Raw genomic sequence first — 9441 nt, forward strand, 5'->3', positions numbered from 1 at the left:
CTCTGCGTTTTAATATGCTGTCTAGGTTCGTCATAGATTTCCTTCCTAGAGGCAAGTGTCTTTTAATTTCATGGCTGCAGTCACCATCTGAAGTGATTTTGGAGCCTCCCAAAATAAAATCTGCTGCTGTTAATTAAGGTTAAATGAGGACATGAAGACGGGGCCCTGATCCAGCAGATTACTGTTCTTTGAGGAGACACCAGAGAACACTCTCCCTCCCTGTTCACACACACTGAGAAAGAGCCATGTGACTGCACAGCAGGATGGCGGCCGTCTAAAAGCTGGGCCAGAACTCTCAGCAGAGACTGAACAAAGCAGAACCTTTACCTCAGACTTCTAGCCTCTCAAACTGTGAGAAAATCAATTTGTCTTTAAGCCACCCAGTCTAAGACCCTTTATAACGGCAGCCAAGTTACCCAACACACCCACAGAGAAGCTTCAGGGCAGTGGTCCCCAACCTTCTTGGCACCAGAGACTTGCTTCATGGAAAACAATTTTCCCATGGACTCGGCGGGTAGAGGCATGGTTTCAAGTGATTCGAGCACACTACACTTATTGCGCACTTCATTTATTTTATTATTACATCAACTCCACCTCAGATCACGAGTCACTAGAACCGAAGGTTGAGGACATCTGCTTTAGGGGATAAAACAAAAGAACATCTAACCAGCTCCCAGGGTTCAATAAATACTAGCAGTGATTGCTAAAAATCTGAAACCAGTGGATAGAAATTAACGGTGAGTACCCAAAGTAGACGGGGCTGCTTTGGCAGGTATGATGGCCACCATGAAGAAATTCAACCATGAGTCAGAGAACCTTTGGGAGTATTGTCACGGAGATAATTCAAGCATCAAAAAAATGGTTGGACAGGGAATGGATAAAACACACTAACACTGAAGTCGCTCAGTCGTGTCCAACTCTTTGTGACCCCATGGACTGTAACCTACCAGGCTCCTCCGTCCATGGAATTTTCCAGGCAAGAGTACTGGAGTGGGTTGCCATTTCCTTCAATGTGGCACATATACATAATGGAATACTACTCAGCTATAAAAAAGAATGAAATAATTCCACTTGCAGGAGCATGGAGGGACCTAGAGATTATCATACTAGGTGAAGTAAGTCACACAGAGAAAGACAAATGTCACATTACACTTATAAGTGATATCTAATAAAAATGATGCAAATGACATATGTAAAAACAGAAACTGACTCATAGATCTCAAAATCAAATTTCTAGTTACCAAAGGGGAAATGTAGGGGAAAGTGATAAATTGGGAGATTGGGATTAAATATACACACTACTATGTATAGAATAGATGACTAGTAAGGACTACTGTCCAGCACAGGAATTCTACTCAATATTCTCTAATAACTTATGTGGGAAGAGGATCTAAAAAAATGGATATATATATCTATAAATAACTGATTCACTTTGCTATATACCTGAAACTAACACAAGATTGTAAGTCAACTACACTCCAATAAAAATTTAAAAAATAATAAGACATTATTTTTCAAGTGGTTGGAGAACATGCCTTTTCAGCTTCTTTTCAGTCACAAGAGCTTTGGAAATTTTGCTGTGGGATTTTAAAGTCCTTCCAAAATGCCTTAGTATTCATTTTCTCTGGATGATGCATTCACAAACCTATAAAGTGACAGTCAATGCTGTAAAACATTATCAGAAAAAGTGTTCCTGTTGTGTTACCCACTTTTGTATGTGCACATGGCGTGTGCATGTGTATATATGTGTGTGCTGAAAATCCCTGCTCTTACGCTTCTCGGACATCAGTGTAGCAGATTTTTCACAAACCACCTGCCAGATGACAGCAAAGTCATATACGCACCCACAGAAGGGAAAAAGCCAACAAGGAAACAGTTGACTGTGGCTTCCTTAACTATGTGAGACACAGCAGGCCAGCTCTAGCAAATCCCTCCCTGATTGGCATATCAAGGAAATGCTTTCACATTTTCACTGATTCACAGGAATCAGTGCATGGGCATTGCTGTTGTTGTTTAGTCGCTCATTCGTGTCCAGCTCTTTGAGACCCCATAGACGGCAGCCCGCCAGGCTCCTCTGTTCGTGGGATTCTCCAGGCAAGAATACTGGAGTGGGTAGCTGTGCCCTTTTCCAGGGGATCTTCCCAACCCAGGGATCGAACCCTGGTCTCCTGAATTGGCAGGTAGGTTCTTTACTTCTGAGCCACCAGGCAAGCCTGCATGGGCATTAAGAGCTGATTTTATTAGTTAGCAACCCCAGGGTCTCAGTCAAGGAGCCCACACTTGGCTCCAAATATGTCCCAACATTTTCCCCTGCAGGGAGACCCCTGCCTGGTCTGGACACGCCCCATCACCCCGGCCAGGTGTGTGCCTGTGGAACATAAAGACTGGCCTCTGGTCCTGGGATATCCCTCACCAGAGGTAAGAATCACCATGACTCAGAGACCTATGCCCTTGTCAGTGGTTTCCTCTCCTTGAGAAAAGCCACAGGACACGACAGTGAGCAGAACTCCTTCTGTTTTAGTATTTGGAAGTAACGATTCTTTTGTGTGTGCTTTATCAAAGATAGACAGCTATGTGAGGCAGGCTACTGAGGATGGCATGGACTCAACGTGTTAAAACCAGAGACCGAGAATCCTGAACTCGGGCATTGTGCTGGCAGCGCCCTCTGGTGGACAAAGAGAATGCTGCCTCTTGCTCTCTAAAATACTAAAAAATTGCGGTGGTGGTGGTGTTTAGCCGCTAAGCCGTGTCCGAGTCTTTTACCACCCCATGGACTGTAACTCACCAGGCTCCTCTGTCCATGGGACTTCCCAGGCAAAAATACTGGAGTGGGTTGCTATTTCCTTTTCCATAGGGTCGTCCCAACCCAGGGAACCCACGTCTCCTGATTTCTTTAGCAGTGAGACACCTGGGAAGCCCTCCAAATTGTGTTAAACCCTGTTAAACCCATTTGATGACGTTAATAGAGTCAAGCATATTTTCTTGCTTTCCAAAATTAATTGGAAACGTTATTCAGTGTTATTAAAGATGCATAGTGATAGGAGTGCAGGATTGAAAGGCAGACAACCTGGGTTTGACTCTCAGCAAAGCTACTTTCTACCTGTATAAACAGGCAAATTATTTAAGTCTTTATGCTTCAGTTTGCTACTCTCCAAGATATCTCATACCATGTTGTAATAATTAAATGGATAAAAACATTCAAAGTACTTAGAACAGTGCCTAGCACTAAATAAATGCTTATTTTTAATCTTAAAACATGCTGAGAAGTCAGGATTTCTTGGGACTACCCTGGCAGTCCAGTGGCTAAGACTCCATGTTCCAATGCAGGGGGCCTGGGTTCAATCTCTGATCAGGGAACTAGATATTGTTGCAGTGAAAAGGTGGGGGGGAAAGGAATGAGTATTTTTTTCTTTCCCTTTCCTGAGAACAAAGATGATAAAGAGAATAGTGAGCAGGGCTGAACGTTCCTAGTTTTCCTAACTCTGCATGTGCATTAAAAAAACAAACCAATTTCAATTACAAAAATTTATCCCAGAAGTTTCAATAAAATTCTTACAAATTGATATCAGCCCTCTCGTAAAAATAATAATAATATGCCTGAATTAATTTGATCATAGATCAAAAAGGAAAAATCACATAACCATGCCAATAGGATTTCTTACAGTCTGGCCACCATTCTTTACAAAAAAAGAATTTTTTCTAAAATAAGATTTAAAAAATACGTTCCTAATGTGATAAAGAATATCTGTGTGAACACAATAGCCATATTTGGTATGCTTAAAATGTGTTCTAAATAATTTTAGCTCTGAGGGATTGGTATGAGTAAATAAGTGTAGAAATGGTACCGTGTCAAATAAGCCTGCGCGATGATTAAGCAAATAAAACAGGCTTTTATGTGTTTTGTATATTCTAACTGTCCATATGTTCCATACCCCCTTGACCCTGTAGGACACTGTGTTGACAGAGCATCTCTCCAGACTAGCATTTTATAGGAAGTCACTTTGGAAAATATTGTAGTAGTGGTCTTCCCCCACAATACGGAAAAGAAAAGAACAGTGTTACTGGCTCCACTCTAACGTTGTCCTAAAATTTTAGGTCAAAGTGTTCTCAGCTAACATGCGGGCAACCCAGGAATCGCATCTTTTGTCTCCTGAGTCTCCTGCATTGGCAGACAAATTCTGTACCACTGAACCACCTGGGAAGCCGGCAGTGAACTGCTTTAGTAACAAAAAAAATCTACACACCCACTTTGCTTTAATACGTAAATCTCTGCTAACTTGGAGTCATCCATTGATCTTTTCATGGACAGAATGCAACCCCTGCACGGGGGAGCTGGCGGAGAGCTTGTTTAGGAAAGGGTTATTCACTGATTCAGCGTTGCATTCCTTTCTCTGCGCCAGCTGCTTCAAGGGCGGGGGACCTCGAATTTGCACCGTTCATGCTCTGCTGCCCTCTGTTGGAAAATCTGTGCAACTGGCCAGAGCTAAGCTATATTTTTATTTTTTTTATTTTTTATTTTTTTTTCCATTTATTTTGATTAGTTGGAGGCTAATTACTTTACATCATTGCAGTGGTTTTTGTCATACATTGAAATGAATTAGCCATGGATTTACATGTATTCCCCATCCCGGTCCCCCCTCCCACCTCCCTCTCCACCCGATCCCTCTGGGTCTTCCCAGTGCACCAGGCCTGAGCACTTGTCTCATGCACCCAACCTGGGCTGGTGATCTGTTTCACCCTAGATAATATACATGTTTCGATGCTGTTCTCTTGAAACATCCCACCCTCGCCTTCTCCCAGAGTCCACAAGTCTGTTCTATACACCAGATCTGAAAGAGACACGTGCACCCCAGTGTTCATCGCAGCACTGTTTATAATAGCCAGGACATGGAAGCAACCTAGATGCCCATCAGCAGACGAATGGATGAGGAAGCTGTGGTACATATACACCATGGAATATTACTCAGCCATTAAAAAGAATTCATTTGAATCAGTTCTAATGAGATGGATGAAACTGGAGCCCATTATACAGAGCGAAGTAAGCAAGAAAGATAAAGACCATTACAGTATACTAACACATATATATGGAATTTAGAAAGATGGTAACCCTATATGCAAAACAGAGCTAAGTTTTAAATAGGCTTCCCTCCAAATTCCTCAACCAATATTTCGTCAGCCGAGGTTATCCTCTTGTCATAGGCCGGCCATCTAGGAGGGAAAGAGAACAGCAAGAGTAGACAGGGCGCTTATTAAAGTGGAGGTAAGCATTTAAAGGCAATCAAGTGAAGGACCATTTTAAGTAAAACAGTGAGAGAGAATGCCCACTCGAATGGGTGGAAGCAGAGTGGCCAAGCAGGGTGCGGAAAAGATGGAGAAGTGGGAATGAGGAAGAAGAAGAGCAGTAATAATTCCAGAGAAGTACAGTGAGACTTTCACACACCTATGAGTTCCGTTCTGAGAGCTCAGTCACTAGTGCAACTTGTTTGCCAGTCCAACAAGGTTAGCCTAGGTACCCACCCAACACAGTTGCTATATAGTATTGTGCTGTGCAGGTTTATAATACTTTTTACGCACAAGAAAATACATAAAAACAAAAAATAAAGAGAACATTTTTAATCTTACAGTACAGTTTCTTGAAAAGTACAGTAGTCCAATACAACAGCTGGTATACAGGGGCTGGCATGGAGTGAACAGGCAAGAAGGGCTACTGACTAAAGGAGGGAGCGGAGGTGGGAGACAGTAGATCTGAAGGCTCGTCAGAGTAGGGAACAGAGGGCCAGCTGCGAGCCTGAGGCTGATGGAACACACGTTTGCATCTTTGAAAGTCAGCAACATGAAGGTTCATGTGTAGGGGTTTACTGTAACCCTTTATGAACATTACAGCTGTCTAGACACCCATACAATTCAATTAAATGTACACCTAAAACCTGCACCGTTGTTTGTCTCTATTCCGCCGTCAAGAAAAGTTAAAACTAAGAAAAATGGATGCAACAAAACAGTTATCTAGGAGAGTCATGATGGTAGTTGAGATACAAGCAAAATTTTGAGCAAAAAAGGGGATCCGGTTTTCTTTTAAGGCAAAGATGTAGGGGACAATGTTTAGTGAAGATGGGAGTTTATGGAATCATGTAAGTTTGTTGATCATGAAGCATATATATAGAGAGAGAGTTTGGGAGTGGGAGGCTTGGTCAAGGATAGAAGTTCAGAAGGACAACATGTGGAAGATGAGGTACAGTGAACTAGCTTTCCATAGTCCTGTGGAAAAGTAACAGAAACCTCAGTTATACACAGTTGGACCTCCAGAAGGGAGAGCTCTCATACCCTGAGATAATCACAGAGCCAACAGGAAGAAGAAAGACTTCTTTCCTGGCAAAGGCTCAGCCAACGAAAGCCATGGACTCATTTACTAGAGCTTCCCAATTTCCTTTTCCTAGATTTAAAAAAAAAAAAAAAAAGAGTTGTTCTCCTTCCTTGCCCTGCCAGAACTTGCACATGGCTTGCCCTGGTTGCAGACCCTGTGATGACCGAGAGGGCTGAGATGGGGAGGCGAAGGGCGAAGGGAGGCTCAGGAGGGAGGGGTTATATGAATACACGTGGCTGGTTCACTTTGTTGTGCAGCAGAAACTAACACAGCATTGGAAAGCAGCTATACTCCAATAAGAGTACTGCTAATGTTTGATCTGCCTGCGACGCAGGAGACCTGGGCTCCATCCCTCAGTCAGGAAGATCCCCTGGAGAGGAAATGGCAACCCACTCCAGTATTCTTGCCTAGAGAATCCCATGGACAGAGGAGCCTGGTGAGCTGCAGTTAACGGGGTCACAAAGAGTCGGACACTCAAATCATTAGGAAGTTATAACCCTCTGGCCTCTGACACCTCCCATGATACCAGACAAGCATAATTAACATTGTGCTGGGACAGTGGATTTCCACCAAAAAAAGAATGAAGTTAGTTGCAAACCCTGAATGGCAATTCTCAGTTGATCCTGAATAAATCTATGTTTGCTAGAGAAATATCAGGCAGTCTGTTTCAGGTCAACAGCCCTGCGTTGCACAGTAGCACATAGGTTTCCCAGAACTCAAGCCGGGAGGGAGGCCAAGCAGTTAGGAATGGGTCAGGAATTTGCATTTCTCGTGATCCGTCACATGGTGTGGATTGCCAGGGAAGAACTAAGCGATCAGCAGGAAGTCCTTCATCTGGATGGGGTTGTGTCTGTTCTTTGGAGTTGTTACTCTGGATCAAGATAGTAGTGCAGACGACTGCTGGCAGGCAAGGCTGCTGTAGCTGGGGATCCAGAGCTGGGATTGCTTCAAACCAGAACAATTGGAGGACATGCACTCAAGGATGTCGAGGGAGGGACTTCCCTGGTGGTCCAGTGGCTAAGACTCCGCGCTCCCAATGCAGGGAGCTTGGGGTCGATCCCTGGTGAGGGAACTAGATCCCACAGGCTGCAACTAAGATGCAAATAAATAAATTTTTTTTAAATAAAACATTGAGGGAACTAGTGGGAGAGTTAAAACACCCACCCTGGAGCATGAGTAGGGTGCTGGGGGAGGCTAACAGCTGAAGGACAACCAAGTCACGAGGCTGAAGGTGTATGACATCAAAAAGAGAGTGGGGACATCCTTGATGGTTCAGTGGTTAACAATCCACCTGCCAATGCAGGGGACATGAGTTTAATCCCTGGTCTGGGAAGATTCCACATGCCACAGGGCAACTGAGCCCGTGTGCTGCAATAGGAGAAAGCCGCGTATAGCAACGAAGACTCAGCACAACCAATAAATAAATAAACGTTAAAAATAGAGCAGGAAATATAAAGCTGGGAGCCCATCTCCCTACACCTAAGCAGGACCGCCCCCTCCCCAGAGCATCCCAGGACGTGGCCAGCCCATCTCCTCCCTGTTCTCTTGAGAAACAAAGTGGTCTTTGACTACATTCCATGCTTTCTCACCTCACACTTAAATGCACAGGAAAAGATGAAGGGTGTGTGTCTCCAGCTGATGGAGTGCTGCGTCACAGTGAACTGACCTCATTTACCAGGCTTACTGGGTCCCCAGAGGCCTCCTGAATCTCTGAGGGATGGAAACAGCAAACCTCTAGAGTGACAGGAACAACCATTAGACATGTAAGCTCAACCTAAAGGAAATCAGTCCCGAATGTTCATTGAAAGGACTGATGCTGAAGCTGCAGCTTCAATACTTTGGCCTCCAGATGTGAAGAGCCGACTCATTGGAAAAGACGCTGATGCGCGAAAGATTGAAGGCAGGAGGAGAAGGAGGTGACAGAGGATGAATGGTTGGATGGCATCACTAAACTGATGGACATGAGTCTGAGCAAACTCTGGGAGATAATGAAGGACAGGGAAGCCTGGCGTGTTGCAGTCCATGGGGCCACGGAGCCAGACACGACTGAGGGACTGGAAAACAATGTAAGGTCAGGGTGAAGTCCGCCACTCATCTGATCTCCCCTGAGGAGGGATGGACCCTGGAGACCCGTGAACAGCCAAACAGGCAATTCTCCCATCCTGCCCCCTTCTTCCCTGGGGCATCCATGCTTGGGTGCCATCCAGGGTCCCTGGGGTCCCCAGATCCTAAGATGAAGCTTAATGTCATCACTGAAGGTCAGGCCATTTCCCTCTCATTTGTTTGTTCGATACTAGATTCATAACAGTTTGGGGGATCTGCCTTTTCTTACCGGACATGGGTACTACAGAAACTTACCAGATAATATAACCTTCAACACATACCAACTCAACACAAAAATATTTCCCGAAGGACATGCATTCCATGTGCTTTTTCTAGATGCTCTAACATCTGTCTTTGGATTAAATCACACCACCAGAGTTATGCACCTGGTCCCGTTGTTCAGCCACGTGGCACCCGTGGGACGCCCCTCTTTTGAGGACCCACTCTCTAGCCACCCACTTTCAATCCGTTCTTCAAATGGACACAAGCCTCTCCCCAGCGTCTCCACGGACCTCTCCATTAGAGGGAGGACCTCTCCGTCAGAGGGCAGACCTCACGGTGGGTGTGGCCCACCCACAGATCCCCCAAACTGTTTGGCAGATCCCCCAAACTGTTATAAATCCAGTATTGAACAAACAAACGAGAGGGAAATGGCCTGACCTCCTTCAGTAATGACGTTAAGCTTCATCTCAGACCCTTGGCATGGCAGTCTGCTACAGGCTGGGTGGAACTTGGACACGTGGGCAAGCAGGCCTGAGCACTTTACGTGGGCTGGAGCCAAGGTGGGGTTAAGGGAGGGTGGGCTGCGGGCCCGGGGTCTCCCTGTCAAGGCTTGCCTAAGGTCTCATGCATGTCAGGTGAACACTTCTGCCCTTCTCTCCAGGATCGGTTCAGTTTCCCCAGATGTTGCTGCCCTGCCATCAGCCGGCATTGATGGCAGGATGACAGCCAGTCCAGACACGCAACACCGTGGTCCT

This window comes from Odocoileus virginianus, chromosome 31, assembly GCF_023699985.2.
Source record: "Odocoileus virginianus isolate 20LAN1187 ecotype Illinois chromosome 31, Ovbor_1.2, whole genome shotgun sequence".
In the NCBI taxonomy this organism is placed as follows: domain Eukaryota; kingdom Metazoa; phylum Chordata; class Mammalia; order Artiodactyla; family Cervidae; genus Odocoileus; species Odocoileus virginianus.